General features: G+C 46.0%; 1 protein-coding gene across 1 annotated transcript in view; it reads left to right on the top strand.

The window, feature by feature from the left end:
* Positions 1-1,029: 1,029 nt before the first annotated feature.
* Positions 1,030-23,172, top strand: part of ZFHX2 (zinc finger homeobox 2) — a 43,896-nt gene continuing 21,753 nt past the window's right edge. The window contains 1 exon segment of the mRNA XM_070767062.1: positions 1,030-1,065. The gene's annotated coding sequence lies outside the window, so the exon portion shown is untranslated.

Below are 23,172 nucleotides of genomic sequence, written 5' to 3'. Positions count from 1 at the left end.
TCCTATTCTAATTCTATTTTACTCTTCTATTATCCTGTCCTGTCCTGTTCTATTTTAATTCTACTTTATTTTATTTATTCTAGTCTATTTTTATTCCATCCTTCCATTCTAATTGTACCCTAGCCTTTCTGTTCTATTCTATTCTAATTCTAATTGCACTCTACTCTTTTTACTTTATTCCATTCCAATTCTATTATCCTATCCCCTCCTGTTCTCTTCTATTTTAATTCTACTTTATTTTATTTGTTCTGTTATATTCCAATTTTACTCTATTCTATTCTTCTATTATCCTATCCTATCCTATTCTAATTCTATTGTACTGTATTCTGTTCCTCTCTTCTTAATTCTTATTCTAATCCCAATAACTCTCGCTCCCAATCAGGACCTGCTAGGCTAGAGGCAGAGATAAGAAGGTCTCCCTGCTTGGATGCGAGGGGTTGGGCTAGATGACCTCCCGAGGTCCCTTCCCACTCTTTGCTCTCCGTCCGGCCGCCTCTGGTCCCTCCTTCGGACTGCATTTCCCAGCCTGCCTATAAAAACAAAAAAAAGAAAAAAAAAGAGCGCACCTGCCGAGGAGGAGTGCCCGCCTCCGCTTTGGCCGGGGGGGGGGGGGTGGAAGAGAAGGAAGGGGGCGGGGGCGCGCAAGCCGGGAGCGCGCCTCCCACAGTCCGCGCGCCCGCGCGCGCTCTCGTGTGCCAGAAGGAGGGAGGCGCGAAGGAGGGAGGGAGGGAGGGAGGGGAGGGCTGAATTGATTATTCCATTGTGTTGGAAGGCAGCCGCCAGGTCCGCGGAGCGAGGGAACGAGGCAGGCTGGGAGGCGGACGAGTGTAAATCAATGGGGAAGCCCCGGCGCGGCGAACCCCATCGATTTTTGCCTGCCTGAAAAGCGAGCCGAGGCGGCGGGGAGGAGGAGGAGGAGGAGGAAAGGGGGGAAAGAAAGGGGGGGGCCAAGAAGCCGAGCCCCCCCCTCCTCAAAAGCCCACCCACACCACCCACACCGCCCACCCCGGCGGCTCCAGGCAAACGTCAGCGGCGCCTGCTGGTCCCTGCTCTCTTCCAGCGGAGGTTGTAAGTGGCATCGATTTCCTATCCTTCCAAAGCCCTGCCAGCCGAGCCGAGCCAGCCAGCTAGCTGGAGCGCAGGAGGAGGAGGAGGAGGAGGGAGAGAAGGAAGGAGGAGGAGGAGGAGAGCGGGATGGGCAGAGCGCGAGAGCGGCCAGGAAGAGGAGGGGAAGCAGGCAAAAGAGGAGCTTGCCCGCCTGCCTTGGGCTGTGCCCACCAACTTGCCAGCCCCCTTCCTAGGCAGCCGGCAGGAGGGGGGGGGGGTCGTCCGGGGAGGGGTGGTGGAAAAAGGGGGTGCTGGGGTGGGGGAGGTATGGAGTAGGAGGAAAAGCCGGCCGGAGGAGGAGGAGAAAGGAAGAAGGAAAGAAAAGGGAGGAATAGGGAAGGCAGGTGAAGGAAGGACAGAGAGAGAGAGAGGAGAAGGAGGAAACGAGTGAGGAAGGAAGGAGGAGGAGAGCGGGATGGGCAGAGCGCGAGAGCGGCCAGGAAGAGGAGGGGAAGGAGGCAGGTTGCTCGCCTGCCTGCCTTTGGCTGTGCCCACAAACTTGCCAGCCCTCACCGAGGCAGCCGGAGGGGGAACTCGTCCCGTCCGGAAAAAGGGGATTGGGGGTGGATTGAGAAGGTGGAAAAGCCAGAGGAGGAGGAGGAGAAAAGAAGAAGGAAGGAAAGGAGAGAAATAGGGAAGGCAGGTGGAGAAAAGCCCCCCCCCCAGACAGAGGAGCCCAGCTAGGGGATAAATGAATGCGGGGTTCGGGGCGGGGGAGGGAGTTAGGGAGGCTGTGGGAGAGGACTGATGGATGGATGGTTGGAAGGAGAGAGAGAGAAAGAGGAGGGAAGAAGCAAGTGGGAAATGAAGGAAGGAAGCAAGGAAGGAGAGAGGAGGAGGATGGGGGAAGGAGAAAGGCAGGCAGGAAGGAAGGCGAAAGGGAGGGAGGGGAGGAGGGAAAGAAGGAAGGAAGCAAAAAGGGAGAGGAACAAGAATGAAAGGAGGGAGGGACGAGGGAAGGAAGGAAGGAAGGTGGTGGGAGGAGGGAGGTAGAGAGAAAGGCAGGCAGGCAGGAACAAGGATGTAAAGAAAAAAGGGAAGGAGGAAAGAAAAGGGGGAAGGAAGGAAAGAAGGAAAAATGGAGAAGGGAGAGAAACAAGAATGAAAAGAAGGAAGGAAGGAAGGAAGGAAGGAAGGATGGAAGGAAGGAAGGAAGGAAGGAAGGAACCGCTAGCTGCTTCTGGGGGCTTGACGTCCTGCCGTGGAAGACCCAGGGAGGGGGACCCCAGTGGGCAATGCTGGGGAAAGCGGCTTGGTGGACAGAGACCCTAACCCCATTGGATGTGACAGTGACAGCTCGGAAGCGGGCAAAGGTCTTTGGCCAGGTTTCAGGAGGGGGTGGACCGCTTCCCTGATCTTCCCCCTCACTCTCCTTTTCCCCAAAACTCCCCTAAATAGCGCCCCCCCCGACCCGAGACTGGAGGAGCAATGAAATAAGGGGGGTCCCAGCTCCCCCTTCTGCAGAGGACCCCTCAGCATCGCGGATCCCACTCCTGCCACCAATTGACAAACACCCCTCCCCCCTCCAATTTCTGACTGTCCCAACCTTCCTTCGTTGCCCTCTTACCAGCTTCTCTGGCCCATGGTATCTCCATCCCCAACCCTGGTCCTTCCCTCCATCCCGCTGACAGCAGACGGGGCACAGGATGATGGGAGGAGCAGGAAAGACCCCTTGGCGGAGGTGTCGGACGGCAGGAGAGGCTTCGGGGGCCGCTCGTATTTTTCCTCCCGGCGACAGACTGCTGACACGGGGCTCCCTTAGCAACTCATTTAATTGATTTTGCAATCTTTCTTCTTCCTCTCCTCTCCCCTGCCCTCCCTCTCTTCGCTCACTCACTCCCTTTTTCTGACCTTTCTTCCTTCCCTTCCTCTTCTATCTTTCCTTCACCTTTCACCTTCTATACTTCCATCCGCCTGCCCTCCCTCTATTTTTCTCCTTCCTTCCTTCCTTCCTTCCTTCCTCTTCTACTTTTCCTTCCTTCTTTAATTTCATCTTCTATGTTTCGTTCCCTTTGCGCTCCCTATATTTTTCTCCTTCCTTCCTTCCTTTTCTATTTTCCTTCCTTCCTTTTTTCCCCTTCTATGTTTCGTTCCCCTCTGCCCTCCCTCTATTTTTCTCCTTCCATCCTTCCTCTTCTATTTTTCCTTCCTTCCTTCTTTTACCTTCTGTGTTTCGTTCCCTTTGCGCTCCCTCTATTTTTCTCCTTCCTTCCTTTTTCTATTTTTCCTTCCTTCCTTTTTTCCCCTTCTATGTTTCGTTCCCTCTGCCCTCCCTCTATTTTTCTCCTTCCTTCCTTCCTTCCTCTTCTATTTTTCCTTCCTTCCTTCTTTCACCTTCTATGTTTAGTTCCCCCTGCCCTCCCTCTATTTTTCTCCTTCCTTCTTTCCTTCCTCTTCTATTTTCCTTCCTTCCTTCTTTCACCTTCTATGTTTAGTTCCCTCTGCCCTCCCTCTATTTTTCTCCTTCCTTCCTTCCTTCCTTCCTTCCTCTTCTATTTTCCTTCCTTCCTTCTTTCCCTTCTATGTTTCGTTCCCTCTGCCCTCCCTCTATTTTTCTCCTTCCTTCCTTCCTTCCTTCCTTCCTTCCTTCCTTCCTTCCTTCCTTCCTGTCCCCCTCTCGATCCCATCTGTTCCTGACTTAAATTATCACTGTTGGATACAACAGAATTAAAAACTCACAAACTTAAATGCACCAACTATGAATTCACTGTAGAGATCTATTTGATAGAGTGGGTAAACTGCGAAAAGAGGCAACGGGTCATCATTTAATTGCAGAAACGAGGGCCTCCCTCCCTCCCTTCCTTTCCCCTCCCTCTCCCCCTCCCCCCTCCCCTGGGTTCATCTGGCGAATTTATTCATGGGTGGAAATAGCAGAAGAGTTAAACCCCGCCGCCGCCAAAAAAAAAAAAAAAAGTTAGCCGACAGGTACATTTGTTTGGGCTGGCATCTTTCGAACTCGGCATCCTGGCTTCTCCAAAAGGGGAGCGAGGCGGATACCTTAAAACCCGTTTCTTGTTTTGGGGCACATTTTTGGGTGAGGGTAGGGGGTCAGTCGGGGTTGGACACCTTTTTTTGCGCCTCTGCTAAATGGGTGAAAAAAAATAGATGGACACAGAGCTATGGAATGGGCACTCTGCGTATGCTCAGGGAGACCGTTGACTTTGCCGTTTGCATACCGATCACCTGCAAATTGAGGCTCCACCGGGCAGCGTTTCTGCGGTTTTTAGGGCTGTTGTATGGAACAACACCGCATTTCCCGCAGAAAGTCTTTTGAGAGGAAAATATGGGGGGGAACTGAGTTCTTATAATAAGATACTTTGATTTTATTTTATTTATTTATATGATACGCATTGGCAGTACACAAAGATATCATAATGTTTATTGTCCTGGATTTTTTTTTGAGATCTGGCGAAGAGGACGAGGGAAGCCCCCCAAAATCCGTAAGGGTGTGTGTGTGGGAGTGTGTGAATGTAAAATTGTAACCTTGTTCTTTAAAGGGATAAAAACGCCGACTTCCCCGCCATGAGTCGAGACAGGTGTTTAAACGGAAGGGTGGGAATATTTCCCGCAGCTTTGGGATGTGTACTTTTTCTTTCCTTCCAAAAAACAAACTTTGCAGAAGGCGGACAATAACATCCATAGTAAATAAATAAGTAAATAATTTGGTGTGAGGTTTGCCAGGTTAGGAAATCTCATTTCCACAGATTCCTCCAAATTTTGCGAGGCAGAAAACCCAAAACGAAACAAAAAGGATTTTGAGCATTGCAGGTTTTCCTGGATTAATTCTTTGGCTAGTTGGGGGTTTTTTGGGGGGGGTGGGGGGGTGGATGGATTAATCAGTCAAAACAAAGTGACCGAAATAAATTTCTCCAGTGGGTGGTTTTAAACAGCTCTCTTGGCACAGAAGCCTCGATCCTTTTGTCTTCGATCAGCCGTTGCCTTCGCTTTTGCACGGTTATAAGGTGCCTGAAAAACCCTTTTCCCCCATCCCGATTCCTTTATTTGAAAAAAATTATCTTTTAAAAAGTCTGCTTTATTTTCGACCGGACCCAGTTCCATAGAAACGGAAAGGTAGACTGAGGTCAGGGGGGTACCACATGCCATTATAGCCGCCATACAAAGCCATCGAGACAATGCGTTTCTTTGCACAAAGGGTTGGTGGCGGTAGCTGTGTCACAATTGTGGGAAATAATCATAATTTTCCTTTAAAGGCTGGAAAAAAGAGGAAGAAATTCAAACAGGGCTGGTGTCTGAAGTGAGGGCCGCTTACAAAAATGTCCTCGTCCGATTTGTATCCTATTTTTTTAAAAAATAATTGGATGGTCTTTGGCGTTTTTCAAGGGTCCCAATCTTCCTGAGTTGAACGGCTGCAGTTTGCTAGAGGAGGTTGTTCGGTTTTATATTTTGGTTTTTTCCCCCCCTGCACCTGCCGGCTCTTTCGTCCAAAAAAATCATCCCGTGATCAAAAACTTCCCCTTCAGGCCTACAAGCGAAATGACTCAATCGAACTGCATCCTTCGAACTCTCCCGAGCTGTCGCAGCCTCTACGAAATGCCAATATTTAACGGTGAGATGTATAGGCTGCTGCTCCTTTCCCAAAGTCCACAAATTGGTTAAAAAGGAAGGAAAAAGAGCTTTATATGCATTGTGCAATACCGGCAGGAGGGAGTATATACGGGTAGCTCAGGGTTGAACCGCGGGGTTCTCGGTAGTGTTTGAGCTTGGCGGTTTTCTCGCAAGACATTTCGGGACCCAACTAGGTAACATCAGCAGGGCTAGGAAGGGAATGGGGTTTTGCCGAGTGGTGGAGAAGGGGAGGAAGAGGGAGCATTGTAGGGCCCTTGGGGCTCTCTTGAGCTGGGTGGTTTTCTTATGACCAAGCTATGTCACATCCTCAATGCCCTATCGCAACAGTCACTCTTGCTCTCATCACCTCTACTGCAACACTCCCTACATGGGGCTACCTTTGAAGAGTGTTCGGAAACTCCAGATTGTGCAGAATGCGGCCGCGAGAGCTATCGTAGGGCTACCTAGATTTGCCCAACACTCTCCAACACTCCGCGGCCTGCATTGGCTCCTGATCAGTTTTCGGTCACAATTCAAAGTGTTGGTAATGACCTATAAAGCCCTACATGGCATCAGTTCAGAACACCTCCAGGACCGCCTTCTGCCACACAAACCCCAGCAACCAATTAGGTCTCACAGAGTTGGCCTTCTCCGGGTCCCGTCGACTAAACAATGTCGGTTGGCGGCTCCAGGGGTGAGCCTTCTCTGTGGCGGCCCCGGCCCTCTCGAATCAACTCCCCCCAGAGATTAGAACCTTGCCTTTTGTAAATTGCTAAAGACCCACCTATGTCGCCAGGCATGGTGGAATTAAGATACCCCCAGGCATATATAGTTTATGCATGGAATGATTGTGTTGCATGGTTTTAATGTTGGGGTTTTAAATGTTTTTTAATATTAGATTTGTTATACTGTGTTATTTTGTTGTGAGCCGCTCCGAATCCATGGAGAGGGGTGGCATACAAATCTAATAAATTATTATTATTATTATTATTATTATTATTATTATTATTATTATTATTATTAATGCCAGGAACTGAGAACGTTACCTAGTATGGTGGTAAAATGTCTGTGAGAAAAGCACTAAGCTCACAGAGCAGTAAGGAGCCCCCACCTCTCGCAGCCCATAATGTATGACACTTGCTGGCTCGCCATCCCCAAGTGATGCTTTCAAGAGAGCTGGTAAACTGAACCTCCACCCACCGAGGCAGTCTACCTTCAAACACCAAATTGAAGGCCAAGCATAACCTGAAAGCTGTCACTTACTCTGCTACAATAATTTAGACCAGGGGTCAGCAACCTTAAATACTCCAAGAGCCACAAAGGTCCTAACCGGAAGCCCCTCCCCTGTGTTCAATTTTGGAGTTGATAGGAAAATTTGTTCCCCTACCATAGAGTCTCCTCCTAGCGTGGCGGACTTCTTCCTCTATCTGTCCTAACCTCCTAACCTGTTCCCCTACCATAGAGTCTCCTCCTAGCGCAGAGGACTTCTTCCTCTATCTGTCCTAACCTCCTAACCTGTTCCCCTACCATAGAGTCTCCTCCTAGCGCAGAGGACTTCTTCCTCTATCTGCCCTAACCTCCTAACACGTTCCCCTACCATAGAGTCTCCTCCTAGCGCAGAGGACCTCTACCTCTATCTGCCCTAACCTCCTAACCCGTTCCCCCTACCATAGAGTCTCCTCCTAGCGCAGAGGACCTCTTCCTCTATCTGTCCTAACCTCCTAACCCGTTCCCCTACCATAGAGTCTCCTCCTAGCGCAGAGGACCTCTTCCTCTATCTGTCCTAACCTCCTAACCCGTTCCCCTACCATAGAGTCTCCTCCTAGCGCAGAGGACCTCTTCCTCTATCTGTCCTAACCTCCTAACCCGTTCCCCTACCATAGAGTCTCCTCCTAGCGCAGAGGACCTCTTCCTCTATCTGTCCTAACCTCCTAACCTGTTCCCCTACCATAGAGTCTCCTCCTAGCGCAGAGGACCTCTTCCTCTATCTGTCGTAACCTCCTAACCTGTTCCCCTACCATAGAGTCTCCTCCTAGCGCAGAGGACCTCTTCCTCTATCTGTCCTAACCTCCTAACCTGTTCCCCTACCATAGAGTCTCCTCCTAGCGCAGAGGACCTCTTCCTCTATCTGTCCTAACCTCCTAACCTGTTCCCCTACCATAGAGTCTCCTCCTAGCGCAGAGGACCTCTTCCTCTATCTGTCCTAACCTCCTAACCTGTTCCCCTACCATAGAGTCTCCTCCTAGCGCAGAGGACCTCTTCCTCTATCTGTCCTAACCTCCTAACCTGTTCCCCTACCATAGAGTCTCCTCCTAGCGCAGAGGACCTCTTCTTCTATCTGTCCTAACCTCCTAACCTGTTCCCCTACCATAGAGTCTCCTAGCACGGAGGACTTCTTCCTATTTATTTTATTTATTCATTTAATTGGATTTGTATACCGCTCCTCTCCAAGAACTCGGGGCGGCTCACAACATATCCAAAGACACAATAGTACAATAATCCAATTAATATACATAAAAATAATCTTTAAAAATTCTAACTTTAAAAACTTTCATTAACATTCATTCAATAAAATCATACTAAAAACATTCATTGGTCAGGGGGAAGACCTAATAACCCCAGGCCTGGCGACAAAGATGAGTTCTTAAACTCTTTCGAAAGGCAAGGAGGGTGGGGGCTATCTGTCCTAACCAGTCTCCTCCTGTTGCGCCCTGCTTTACCCACCCCAAAACCAGAAGCTCTTCTGGAAATTTTGCTGCCGACTGCCACAGGGAGCCGCAGCAGAGGGACGAAAGAGCCACATGCGGCTCTAGAACCACCGGTTGCTGACCACTGATTTAGACGCTCAATTTTTTTGTATCCTTCCAGATGTTGATGGAAGGAGATCTGTGGCTTTCCAACTGTTGATGGCAGGCAAGATCCCTTTGATCTCCATGACAATTTCCATGTTGGTCTCACCCCCCTTCTAAAGAAAGATATGCGGGATTATAGCCCCTTCAATCTCCAGATAGGTATTGTAGTCAGTAGTGGGTTGGACCGGTACGGGCGACACTATAGTTGGGTAGCGGAAAGGGAGATGCGGACGCATCTCCATGTCCATGATGCATGCACATGCGTGCACACATGTGATTCGGCTTCTGTGCATGCGCTGGAAGTGAAATGTCCCGTGAAGACACGTATGAGAGATTTTCCCAATTTTTAATGGTTTTTTTGCTTCTGCACATGCGCGGAAGGAAAGAAATTGCCGAAAATTGGTGAAAGCACTTGCACATGAGTGCCCTCACGGGAGATTTCACTTCCGGCGCATGCACAGAAACTGAATCTCATGCCAACGCATGTATGTCCATCTGCCGAACATGCGTGCACCTGCCCCAGTCTCCGGGAGTGCCGCGATAGTGCTGGAGACGAGGAACCCTTGCCTGATTGTAGCCCTTCATTGCCTGAATGAAAAATCTCATTTTTAACAGTCAAACTTTCCATCAGTTCTTGTTCAATCAAACTGCAGGATATTTGAGTATAGATTTATTTTTTTTGGTCATGCCTCTTCTAAAGAATTGTATTCCAACACTAGCAACTGGATGATCTGTGCTTCACTAGGAAACTGAACTCTTTAGCATGGAGTAGTAGAACGTGTAAACTTCTGCTCCATAGGCTGGATGAGTCCTGTGCTGGCAGTTGGAACAGAGTTCTTTTCAGGTGGGGTGGGGGAGTAGAACATCCAACTCCTTAGCATATCAGAGCATGTTAATAATAATATAAGAAACAACTAACGATCTGATGGTCATGTCAGACAATCCTTTCTTAGCAAGCACCTTAGAAGCCAAGGGGAACAGACGTGGCAAGTTTCAAATTTGTAGGCTTTACAGTTCTGGAGCTTTCGTGATGATGTGTGAGTGGTATTTCATTCATATATATGGACTGTGTTCTTTGGAGCACCGGAACTGCAGTGAACATTGGTGTGCATGTCACAGGTTTCACAGGTTTTGTGTACGCAAGAATCTGTACATCGCACAAAATTAGAAGGGCCAAAACATCAAAAAATTGCAAAGAATCTGGGCGTTACTATAATAATTCCTATTTAAGGCCTAAGCAATAAGAATAATTTTAAAAGGCATTTGAAAACTGCACAACAACAACAAGCACACAAAGCCGCCAGGAAGTGTGGTTAAACCCCCGCAGGTGCCACACTTTTACGTGTTTTGTGAAAAAGTGGCTAGGGGAAAAAAAACCTTAAAAAGCGCCATGTCTACAGGTAGTTCTCGACTTACAACCTTTCACTTAGTGACAGTTCAAAGTTACGACGGATTGTCGATCGTTTTTCACACTTAACGACTGTTGAAGCAACCCCCGTGGTCGTGCTTGGCAACTGATTCACACTTATGACGGTCGCAGTATCCAAGGCCCACACGATCCCCATAGTTTTGCGGGCCTTCTGACGTGCAAGGTCCACGGAGGAAGCTGGATTCACTTAATGACCGTGTCACTAACTGAATGACTGCAGGCAGGAATTCCCTTCACAACGGTGGTGAGGGAGGTTGTAAAACGGAGCAAGGCTCACTTAACGACCGTCTCGCTTAGCAGGAGAAATGTGAGGCTCAATTGTGGTCGTAAGTTGAGGACCTTAGTAAACCTCAGCATGCAAGTGAAGAATAAAGCATTATAAAAAGTGGGTAAGTTGTGATATAATAGGAGAAAGTCATAATTGAGGCAGTCTTTGATTAATAACCATATGTTTAGTGACCGACCGAAGTTTCAGCACCAAAAAAAAAAAAGATTTAGTACAGGTCCTCACACTTACAACAGTTACATCATCTTGGGAAGGGGTGTCACGTGACCTCCATTTTTGGCTCCCAGGTGGCTCCCAACATCCATCCATCCATCCATCCATCCATCCATCCATCCATCCATCCATCCTTCCATCCATCCATCCATCCATCCATTCATTTGATTTCTATGCTGTCCAATGCTATAGGCTTACAACAATATAAAACACAATAAAATAACATGCAGAGTCAACGGAGGGAGCAGGATTCACTTAATGACTGCCTGATTCTCTTAACAAGGGCAGAGATTTGCTTAAGTGTGGTTTTAAAAAAAAGGTCATATAAATATCAGACGTGACTCACTTAACAATGAACTTTTTAACAATCAACTTTTTAGCAGCCGGATTCCCAATTATGGTCCTATGTTGAGGACTATACAGGTGTGTGTGTTGGGGGGAAATAAATATATGTGTGTGTGTGTATTATCTATCTATCAATCTATCTATCCACTGTGGCCATCCACCCATCTGTCAATCCATCATCCCTCTATCATCTTTATCATACCATACAAATCTAATAAACTAAACTATTTATTTATCATCTATCCATTGTTTGTCTGTCTGTCCATCCATCCGTCCATCCATCCATCCATCATCCCTCTATCATCTTTCTCTTTATCATTTATCATCTATCCATCATCTGTCTGTCTCTCTGTCCGTCCATCCCTCTATCAATCAATCATCCCTCTATCATCTTTATCATTTATTTATCATCTATCCATCATCTGTCTGTCTGTCTATCTGTCTGTCTATCTGTCTGTCTATCTGTCTGTCTGTCCATCCATCCATCCATCCATCCATCATCCCTCTATCATCTTTCTTTTTATCATTTATCAGCTATCCATCATCTACCTACCTACCTATCTACCTACCTATCTAGTCTATTTGTCTGTGCATCCATGCATCAATCCATCCCTCATCCCTCTATCATCTCTTCCTCTCTATCATCTATTCATCATCTCTTTCTATCTAAAAATAAAATTAATGTACAGTATAAAAAAACCCCCAAATTTCAAGTGAAAAAACTGAGCACATACAGTATGTGTTTTAAGTAGCATGTTTTAGGGACATACATAATTGGGGGTCAAAAATAACACTTCTTGTGCGTCATTGTCAGATGTACCTACGGACAGTCCTCAGTTTATGACCACCATTGAACCCAATTTTTCTGTTACTAAGCAAAACATTTGCTAAGTGAGTTTTGCCTGCCCCTTTGTTGCCAGAGTTGTTAAGTGAATCACGATAGTGACTCAGTTGCTACGCGAATCCGGCTTCCCCCGTTAACTTGGTTAGTCACAAAAGCTGTCCGCGTGATTCCAGGGGCCCTGTGACCACCATAAGTATGAAGCAAGCATCCAAATTTCGATCACGTGAGCACAGGGCTGCTTTGATGGACATTAAGTGTGAAAAATGGTCGTGAATCCCTCCCCCCCCCCGTGCCTTTGTAACTTTGAACGGTCACTAAACAGACTCTTGTTAAGTTGAAGACTACCTGCATTGTGTACACACCACAATACCGTTGCCGAGTCTGGATTGGTTGACTTCAACAGTGTGTGTAGCTTGTTGTGACGCACAATAATTCTAAAGGACACTAAATTTGTAACTTTGTTCCTCAGTTCTGGGCGGTCAGAAACTTTGGCTGATAAATAGCCCTTTGAAAAATAGCCCTGCAAATAGTTCGACACCCATGAAGGCAGTAATGCCACATCATTTGCATTCTGTGTAGGGAACCTTAAGTTGCTAGTCCCTGTGGAGGCAAAGTTGCATTTTTCCCCGTTGGCCTTGCAAAATTGCAGAAATTAAGTGTCAGATTCCAGTATTGTTTTTTCTTAAAAAAAACCTCCTCTCTTTCTATATGCAAAAAACAAAACCCCCTAAAGTTTTGGGAGTGAGACATGGACAAACACATGAATTGCATTTTGATGGAAACTGGATAAAAGTGGTTTTTTAATGCGATTTTTATTTGACACATTTAAAGGATTTGAAATGAATCTTTGGCCCTTTCTTGGGGATTTGGATTTTTTTTTTTTTAAAGAAGCAATATATCACCTATTTGTCAGATTGAACTTGGCTGGAAATAACTGTATTTGCTAATCGGCAATGAGAGCTGGATTTTATTTATTTATTTAATATTTATTTATTTATTAGATTTTTATACCCCCCCTTTCCCACAGACTCAGGGCAGCTTACAACAAAATAAATATAACAGTACAATATATAAGAAATCTAATTTAAAATTAGATCTAAACCCCCAATACATTAAAAAAAATCATCCTCATTCATCCCATATACATTTTCCCAGAATTCCCTAGCGCCACAGCAAAGAATTCTGGGAATTTTTTCTTAAATTCTCAAAAAATGAAGAGAATTAATTTAGTCTCTTTTGCAATTGTCTCAATCTATTGCCCTTTTTGTGTGTGTGTTTGTGTGTGTTAGATATATAGATTTTCCCAGAATTCCATAGCAGGCGTAGCTTTTCCTGGATGGGGAATTCTGGGAGTTGGAGTCCAGGCATCTTAAAGCTACCAAAACTAGTTTATTGGGAACTGTACCCTTACAGAAGTGGGACATTTTGTCTCTCATCACAACTTATATTATAACCAGGGTTTGTTTGTTTTTTACGGCTTAAACATTTTAACACCCTTCTTTGCTCCTCAAGTAGCTAGTCCTCCACTTAACGACCGCCATCAACATTTCTGTTGCTAAGCGAAGCAGCCATAAAATAAGTCACATCACATTTTGTGCCTTTTTTTTTTGCCAGAGTTGTAAATGTGAATCTCTGTGGGCGTTAAGTGAATCATGCTGTCATTAAACGAATCCACCTTCCCGGAAGTTTGCAGGTGGTGAAGCCGCAATTGTCCTAAGAACATACCAGTTGCCAATACTCTAAATTTGGGGTCACGTGAGTGAGTGTAGAGATGCTACAAATGTGGTTAAGTCTGAAAACAGGACCTAAATGCCTGTAAATGCCATCATAACTTTGAACAGTCACTAAGCGAACGGATGTAAGTCAAAGACTTTGTTCTCAAAATTAACAGTCCCAAATGAACAATTATGAGACTGGACAGTCACTTGTCTGAAATGGGTGTAGTACAATTTCCTGCTTGAGCTGGGGGGGAGGGGTTGGACTAGATAACCTCCGAGATCCCTTCCAACTCTGTGATTCTAGTTATTTGACTTCCATTTTGTCTCCTTGGTTGAAATCTTCCCTACATCCCAGGGCAGTTTGTTGAGGACTAGCCACTTGGTCAGCCCAAATATTCCCACTTTAACGTGCTTTTGTTCTGTGTGTTATCCTGCTAGCCACACCGAACAGAATAACAAGATTTGGGTAAAAAAATGTTAGGGAAAAGGTCATCCCTTGTTTATTTTGCATTTTTAAATTTTCGTTGTTGTTGTTCTGTTCTTTGCCAGTTTTCTCCAGTTGGTTCTTTATTTTGCAGAGAGCAAAAGGAAAAAAAAAAAAAGAGCCGGAAATAAAACAATGGGGCCCCAAATCCTTTTTATTTTCCTTTAAAACAGAGTGCCATTTTAAAAAATCACTCCCCTTTTTTTTGCATTGGGAGAACCTTGCTGGAAAAGCTTAATTTTTTTCCTCCCCTCCTTTCTCTCCCTCTCTTTCTACACACTCCTTACTATGAATGCAATATCCCAGCCTGCCATCTTTGATGGGATTTTTTTTTTTTTTTTTTTGCAATTGGCTTTAAATTGTAATGCCCTTGGAGAGGACATAACCTCATATCACAATCTGGCACGCATGCGCCAGCCAGCCAGCCACACACACGGGTGCCTACACAACCCTCGCCCAAGCCCATTTGATGCTCTTCCCCCCTTCCCAAAGAGTTAGCAAAACTCCCCTGTTTCCCTCCTAAAAAAATCTGATATACAGTATAGGAAGTTCACTTCCAGGTCTTAAAGGGATAGCAACACCTTAGGCAGGATGGATGCATGGATGGATAGATAGATAGGCGATAGATAGATAGATAGATAGATAGATAGATAGATAGATAGATAGATAGACAGATAGATAGACAGACATAGATAGATAGATAGATAGATAGATAGATAGATAGATAGATAGATATGAGAAAGAGAATAGACAGATGATATATAGATATAGATGAGAAAGGAAAGGTGATTGATAGAATAGATGAGAAAGAGATAGATAGGTAGGTAGGTAGATAGATAGGTAGATAAATATGAGAAAGAGAATAGACAGATGATATATAGACATAGATGAGAAAGAGATAGGTAGGTATATAGATAGATAGATAGATAGATAGATAGATAGATAGATAGATAGATAGATAGATGTGAGAAAGGCTAGACAAATGATATTGATGAGAAACAGCATAGATGGATGGATGGATGGATGGATAGATATAGAAAAGAAATAGAGGATATATATTAATAGATACACACACAGAGAGAGGACAGATGTTAGATACCGATAGATGAGAGGTAGATATAGATGAGAAAGAGGATAGATAGACAATAGATAGAGAGACAGATATAGAAGAGAAAGAGGATAGATTAATAGAAAAATAGATGATATACACAATGGGAGAATGGATGGATGGATGAATAGGTAGGTAGGTAGATAGGTAAATAGATGGTAGGTAGGTAGATGGATGGATGGATAGATAGATAGATGGATGGATGGATAGATAGATATAGAAAAGAAAGAGAGGATATATTAATAGATAAGATAGATGATACACACACACAGAGAGGACAGATGATAGATACCATAGATGAGAGAAAGAGGATAGATAGACAATAGATAGACAGACAGACATAGAAGAGAAAGGGGATAGATTAATAGAAAAATAGATGATATACACAGGGAGAGAATGAGCCCACCTACCCCAAAGCACCTTTGGAAAAAAGACCCCCCACCCTCTCTTCCCAAAAGTGCACCATTCGCTTGTCTTATTTGCAAGGCTTCCCTGCCGTTATAGCATCTCTTTCGAGGGGGGGGGGGGGAGAGGAGGAGGAGGGGGGAGGAAGGAGCAAAGGTGCGTGGCTTCTCCACTTCCCCCTCTACAAATTAGCTTTGGAGTGTGTGTGGGGGGGGGGGGGGGCGGTCGCCCATGGCGAGCCATTTCCTCCTCTTCCTCCTTTCTCCCACCCCCTCCCCATTGTATGCAAACGAGATGCAAATGATGGAAGCTTCCAAAAAAAAAAAGAAAAGACCGCACAAGACAGGATTAAACAAAAGCGAAAGTGGCGGCGGGGGGGGGGAGGGGGAGGGTGCGCGACACCTCGCGTCTCTATGTTCGCTAGAGCCCAGCAGCGCATCCTCCCCTCCCCATTTTTCTCTCTTTCCCTACGCAATTGCTCCTTTGGGGAGGGGGGGGAAGCAAAAAAAAAGAGAATGCAATATTGGAAAGGAGGGGGAGGTGCCTCTCGCAAGCCCCCCTCCCCACAAATCTTGCAGAGCGTCCCCCCTCCCCTTAAAAGAAAAAGGGGAGGGGTGCACACACACACATACACAAGTCTCCTTGAACGCTGGTGGGTTTGGGGATTTTTAAATTTATTTACAGTACTTTGCAAATATTGGAGGGGGGCTTCGGGGGCGAGAAGCCTGCGGATCGGGGATTTGGAGGAGTGGGATGTAAGTGGGGGAGGGAGTCCCATGGCAGGGGGGGGAAGGTGGAGCAGCTCGGCCTGGCCCCTCCCTCTCCTGAAACACCCCCCCCACCCCCCGCGCGCAGAGTAATTTAAAGCGGCGCCTGTCACCGCGCTCTGCGTTTTATTGACTGGCGCTGCCTCCCTGTCACCCCGCGACATTAATCTCCCCGTTAATCGCCCTGCCGGAGACCCCCCCCCTCTTTTTTCCTTCCTTCTCTCTTTCTCTCTGCCTCCCCTGCTGCAGCCCCCGCCCGTCCTGCCGGCACGCCACATGGGCTCGGTTGCCCCTTCCTTCCTCTCCCGTTGCCCCCTCCCCCGCCAAATAAAGTCCTTTCTTTCTCCCTTCTTCCTCCGTCTCTCCTTCCTTCCTCTTTTCTTTTCTCTCCTTCCTTTTTTCCCTCCCTTCTTTCTCCCTCTCCTTCCTTTCTCTTTCTCTCCTCCCTTCACTCTCCCATCTTTCCTTCCTTCCTTCCTTTCCCTTCTTCCTTTCTCTCCCTTCTTTCTCTTTCTTTCTCCCTCTCTTCCTTTCTCTTATTTTCTTTATTTCTCTCCCTTCTTTCTCTTTCTCCCTTTCTCTCTCTCACCCTTCTTTCTCCCTACTTCTTCCTTTCTCTCCTTCTTTCTTTCTCCCTCCCTTCCCCCCTCTCTCTCCTTCATTTTTCTTTCTCTCTTTCCCTCTTTTGTTGCAACGGCCAGCCCCGGACCTCGCCCTTCCCCTTCTCTCTCTCGGTCATCCCCGCGCTTTGTCCTCCTCCCCCCATCCTCCTCCTTGTGCCTGTGTGCACGGTGTGTGCAAGCATATACTATAGTGTCCGTCCATAGGGTGCGTGCACGGCTGCCTAGCGTGTATAATGCACGCGTCCATATATATCACGCCTTCCGTGCAGGCACGCATGCATCCTGCCCGCGGCGCATCCACGCACGTATGGACGGATGCACAGCTGGCCTAACGCTGCGGGAACAACAATGCACGCGTGTTTGCCGCATGCGGGGCGTGCGTGGGTGTCAAAGCGTGCGCACGGTTGTACGCCCGCATCATGTACAGAGTGCCTACACGTGAATGCGATCCTTGCCTCTGCGTTTCATGCACGCCCGTCCACATAAGGCGCTTCTTAAGTTTCGCGTGTCATTTCCCCAATACCCCCTTCTCTTTTCACGTGGCTCTTCCACGCGGGGACTGACGTCCAGACACACACTTGCACACTCAAACACACAGAGAGGCAGGTGTCTGTCTTCTTATTCCTTTTCTTTCCCGTTCGCTTCTTCTCCTTTTCTCTCCATCCTCCTTTTCTCTCTCTCTCTCTCCTTTTTCTCTCTCCCTCACCATCTTCCTTTTTCTCTCCATCCTCCTTTTCTCTTTATCCCTTTTCTGTCTCCATCCTTTTTCTCTCCATCCTCCTCTCTCTCTCTCTTTTTCTCTCTCCATCCTCCTTTTTTCCTCTCTCCATCCTTTTCTCTCTCCCTCTCCATTCCCCCCTCGCCTTCCCCGACTCTTCCACACGCCGCTCGCCTCCCCTCCATGCCCCCCCCCACAACCTTTGTATGCCTGCAATAAATATGCAACAGCCCTCTAATTACACCTCCCGCCTCCTTTTCTCCTTAATGAGACAATTTGCATCGACTAACCAGCCTGTGGAAGGGGGAGGGGAGGGGGGGGAAGGGAAGAAGCCAGCACAGAGGTGGGTGGGGGGTAGCAAAAAGGGGAAGGGGGCTAGGACAGAGGAAGAGAGCCTGGAACCCTCCCTCCCTTTCTCCCAGCTAAGACTGTTGGGTTGTGCAATCCCCAGGCCTGCTGATGGCTCTCCTACCTCTCCTAAAAGTTGAATTGAGGCAGGTTTGCAAGGGTCTTTCCTTAAATCTCTCCCCTCTTTAGTTTCCACGCTTGGGGATTTGGGGTGGGTGAGCATAGCGGGCTGGGAGTCAGAAGATGGCAGTGTCCCAAAACATCATTTATTAATTTTTTTAAAGCATTGGGCATGAAATTGAAATTATTTTTAAACAACCGTAGGAAAGAATCCAATTGACGGTCATTCATTCATTCATTCATTCATTCATTCATTCATTTATTTATTCATTCATTCATTCATTCATTCAATTTTTATGCTGCCCTTCTCCTTAGACTCAGGGCGGCTTACAACATGTTAGCAATAGCACTTTTTAACAGAGCTAGGCTATTGCCCCCACAATCCGGGTCCTCATTTTACCCACCTCGGAAGGATGGAAGGCTGAGTCAACCTTGAGCCGGAGATGAGATTTGAACTGCTGACCTTCAGATCTACAGTCAGCTTCAGTGGCCTGCAGTACAGCCCTCTACCTGCTGCGCCACCCCGGCTTTAGCTTGAGCTGCTAAACCACCATTCATAATTAAAACAGCATTGCAATATGTTGGTCAATGCTGGATTATTCCCCAGAAGGTCAACATCACTTGGAAATCCCACTTTTTTTTTTTTTTTTTGGCAATCCAACTGGTGATTAGAGGTAGAATTACCTTCATTCAGTTTAGTACAGGTCCTCCTGGATTTTCGACAGTTCGTTTAGTGACCATTCCAAGTTTATTTATTTTATTTATTTAATTCGATTTCTAGGCCGCCCAATCCCGAAGGACTCAGGGCGGCTTACAACAACAATATAAATACAAAACAATACAAAAGAAGTCAAATTTAAAATCTAAAAAAATTATAAAACCCTAATTAAGAAACCCTACAAATTAACCAATCACAACAACATGCATACTAAACATTCATACGATTTGGCCAGGATGGTTGTTAATTCATGGGTCCCCCAGGCCTGCGGGCAAAGCCAGGTCTTAGTGGCCTTGCGGAAGGCCAGTAGGGTGGGAGCAGTACGGACATGGGAGGGGGGAGAGTTGATTTCATAGAGCCGGGGCAGCCACAGAGAAGGCTCTACCTCGTGGCCCTGCCAACTTGTGTTGCTTAGCTCAGTGTTTCCCAACCTTGGCAACTTGAAGAGATCTGGACTTCAACTCCCTGGACTTCAATTCGCTGGCTGGGGAATTCTGGGAGTTGAAGTCCAGATCTCTTCAAGTTGCCAAGGTTGGGAAACACTGGCTTAGCTGATGGGACCTGGAGGAGGGCAACTGTGTGCTGTTACAGGTCTCTGGGAGGTATGTGACAAGAGGCAGCCCCTTTGATAGTCTGGCCCTGAGCCATGTAGGGTTTTATAGATAATAACCAACACCTTGAATTGTGCCCAGAGAATAACAGGGAGCCATTGCAGCTCGTATATGGGTGTACTGAGATACCCCCATGATGGCTTGTGCGGCTGCATTCTGGACTATTTGGAGTCTCCGAACACTCTTCAAGGGTAGCCCCATGTACAGCTCATTGCAATAATCAAGACGGGAGGTGACGAGGGCCTGAGTGACTGTATGTAGTGCCTCCTGGTCCAAGTAGGGCTGCAACTGGTGAACCAGACGAACCTGGGCAAAGGTCCCCCTGGCCACAGCCGAGAGTGGTGATCAAGGCTCAGCTGTGGATCCAGTAGGATACCCAAATTGCGGACCATCTCTGAGGGGGGTCAATGTCCCCCCCGCTCCCCAGAACAATGGATGGACAGATCGGATGGTCCTTAGGGGGAAGTGCCCACAGCCACTCGGTCTTGTCTGGGCTGAGCTTGAGCACTGGTAAAAGTGTGGTTTATTTATTTATTTATTTATCTATCTATCTATCTATCTATCTATCTATCTATCTATTTATATCTATCTATCTATCTATCTATCTATCTATCTATCTATCTATCTATCTATCTATCTATTGATTGGATTTGTATGCCGCCCCTCTCCGTGGACTCGGGGCGGCTAACAAGAGTGGTAAAAACAGCACGTATAAATCCAATACTAAAACAGCTAAAAACCCTTGTTATAAAACCAATCATACATACAAACATACCATGCATAAATTGTAGAAGCCTAGGGGGAGAGAATACCTCAGTTCCCCCATGCCTGACGGCAGAGGCGGGTTTTGAGGAGCTTACAAAAGGCAAGGAGGGTGGGGGCTATTCTAATCTCTGGGGGGAGTTGGTTCCAGAGGGCCGGGGCCGCCACAGAGAAGGCTCTTCCCCTGGGCCCCACCAAACAACATTGTTTAGTTTGCACAATCACAACCTTTGTAGCGTTCCCAATAATTATGGGATCAAAACTTGGCCACCGATTCATACTTATAACCGTCGCTGCGTCCTGGGGAGGATCACGCGATCTCTTTTTGCGACATTTTGACAACCAAAGTCAATGGAGAAGCCAGATTCACTTAACAACGGGATTGCTAACTTAATTGCAGCGTTTCACTTAACAACAGTGGCGAGAAAGGTTGTAAAATGTGGCAATTAATCTCACTTAACAACAAATTCCACTGTGGCTATAAGTAGAGGAGTACCTGTATTTAACCAAACTCAATGCAGACAGTCCTAGACTTACGACCGCAAGCGAGCCCAAAATTTCTGTCGCTAAATGAGACAGTCATCAAGTGAGGGGTTTTTTTTTCTCATTGGGCAACCTTCCTCAGTCCTGGGTATAACTGCAGTTGTTAAGGAAATTGTTTGGTCATTAAACAAATCAGGCTTCCCCCATGGACTTCGCTTGCTGGGAAGTTGACTAGACTTGTGATTACACAACCCCACGGCACTGCAACCATCATAAAAACGAGTTGGTTGCCAAGCGGCCGAATTTTGATCACGTTACCATGGGGATTCTGCGATGGTTGTTGAATGTAAATAAATCTTTTTTTTCCACTGCCAGTGTAACTTTGGACGGTCACTAAACGAATCATCATAAGTCGGAGATTCGAATTACCCCCACCCTCCCCGTCTTCCTCAAGACGTTAAAGACCCACTTATGTCGCCAGGCATGGGGGAGGCAGATCCCCCCCCCTTGCTGATTATAGCACTTGAGAATTGTATGATTGTGTAGTACTGTACTGATTGTTTTCTAATAAGGGATTTTTTGCTGTTGTAACCTTCATAGCATTGTACAATCAAAATTTAGATACCGCCTCATACTTACGACCATTGCTGTGACCCAAAGTCCCGTGATCCCCTTTTTATGACCTTCAGACTAGCAATTGGACCAGAGTACCTCCGGAACTGCCTGCTACCGCATGAATCCCAGCGACCGATAAGGTCCCACAGAGTTGGCCTTCTCCGGGTCCCGTCGACTAAACAATGTCGTCTGGCGGGCTCCAGGGGAAGAGCCTTCTCTGTGGCAGCCCCGGCCCTCTGGAATCAACTCCCCCCGGAGATTAGAACTGCCCCCACCCTCCTTGCCTTTCGTAAACTACTCAAGACCCACCTATACCGCCAGGCATGGGGGATTTGAGACATCTTTCCCCCAGGCTCCTTATAATTTATGTTTGGTATGTATGTGTTGTCTGGTTTTAATATGATAGGGTTTTAGTTATTTCTTTTAATATTAGATTTGTGTCACTATAATATTGTTTTTATCATTGTTGTGAGCCGCCCCGAGTCTTCGGAGAGGGGCGGCATACAAATCTAATAAATAATAATAATAATAATAATAATAATAATAATAATAATAATAATAATAATAATAAAGTCCATGGGGGAAACCCGATTCGTTTAACAGTCGGGTTACTAACTTATCACCTGCAGTGATCCGCTCCAGAACTGTGGCGAGAAAGGTCGTAAAATGAGGCAAAACTCACGTTCCCCCTTAAAACAAGAGAAATTTTGGGGCTTCCTTGGTATCGTAAATTGAGGACTACCTGTATCTGAAAAAGACCATGCAGAAATTCTAATTTGATTTTAATCCGAATTGGTTTTGCGGCCGAGGTTACAGTCCAGACGTTGGGAGTAATTTACCTCAGGATGTTGAGCAAAAACAACCCAAATCTTACAAGAAAATAGAAAAATCCGATGCTCAATTGCTGGATTACATTGTTTCAAGAGCGGGGACGCTCAGGTGTTTTGCTGACGGACAGTTCGATTAGGAGCAATTTCAGCACTCGCCAGCCAGCGAGCCACTTACTGACAGGGAAACAATCAGCCGTATCGATGTAAATAGCTTTGAATACAAATAGTTTTGCATTATCGGATGAAGGCTGGAAGGCCGACGCAGGAAAAAACCCAGCTTTCAAAACAACGAGACATTCCATCTCACTGGCTTCTAAAAATTTGCCTTTGAAAGTGAAGAACTATGTAGAAAAAAAGCAAAGACATAGACAAACGAGTTGTACGCTGGTTAGGTTAAAAAAAAAAAATCAAAATGGAGGCCGCAACGCTGAGGTGAAAGATTGAGGCTGGTTCTTAGCTGTTGCGTGTGTTGGGTTTTTTGATGGTACAGTGTTCCCTCAATTTTTGCGGGTTCAAACTTCGCGAATAGCCTATACCACGGTTTTTCAAAAAATATTAATTAAAAAATACTTCACGGGTTTTTTTCTACACCATGGTTTTTCCTGCCCGATGACGTCATACGTCATCGCCAAACTAATAATTTTTGCAAATAAATAACAAAAATAATAATTATTGTTAATAAATAATTATGTTTATAAATATCAGGATCACTAAGTGTCTTATTCAAAGGTGAGTACCAGTAATAATGGTGAGTAAATGGTTGTTAAGGGAATGGGAAATGGTAATTTAGGAGTTTAAAGTGTTAAGGGAAGGCTTGGGATACTGTTCATAGCCAAAAGTGGTGTATTTCATTCTTCATCTCTACTTCGCAGAAATTCGACTTTCGCGGGTGGTCTCAGAACTCATCCCCCGCAAAAATCGAGGGAACACTGTATTTTTTTAGGCTGATTAAAATGGAAAGGATTTTAGCTCTACAGGCAGACCTCGACTTACGATGATTCATTTAGTAGCCGTTCAAAATTACACCGGCACTGAAAAAAAGGGAATTTATTTATTACTTAGATTTGTATGCCGCCCCTCCCCGCAGACTCGGGGTGGCTAACAACAGTAAATAAGACAATATAAACAAATCTAATATTAAAAGTAATTAAAAAAACCCCAATTTAAGAAAAACCAATCATACATACAGATATACCATGCATAAATTTTATAAGCCTGTC

The sequence above is a fragment of the Erythrolamprus reginae genome, chromosome Z (genome assembly GCF_031021105.1).
Source record: "Erythrolamprus reginae isolate rEryReg1 chromosome Z, rEryReg1.hap1, whole genome shotgun sequence".
Taxonomy (NCBI): Eukaryota; Metazoa; Chordata; class Lepidosauria; order Squamata; family Dipsadidae; genus Erythrolamprus; species Erythrolamprus reginae.
Note: the sequence above shows the minus strand (reverse complement) of the source record. Positions and strands in the feature narration are given on the sequence as shown.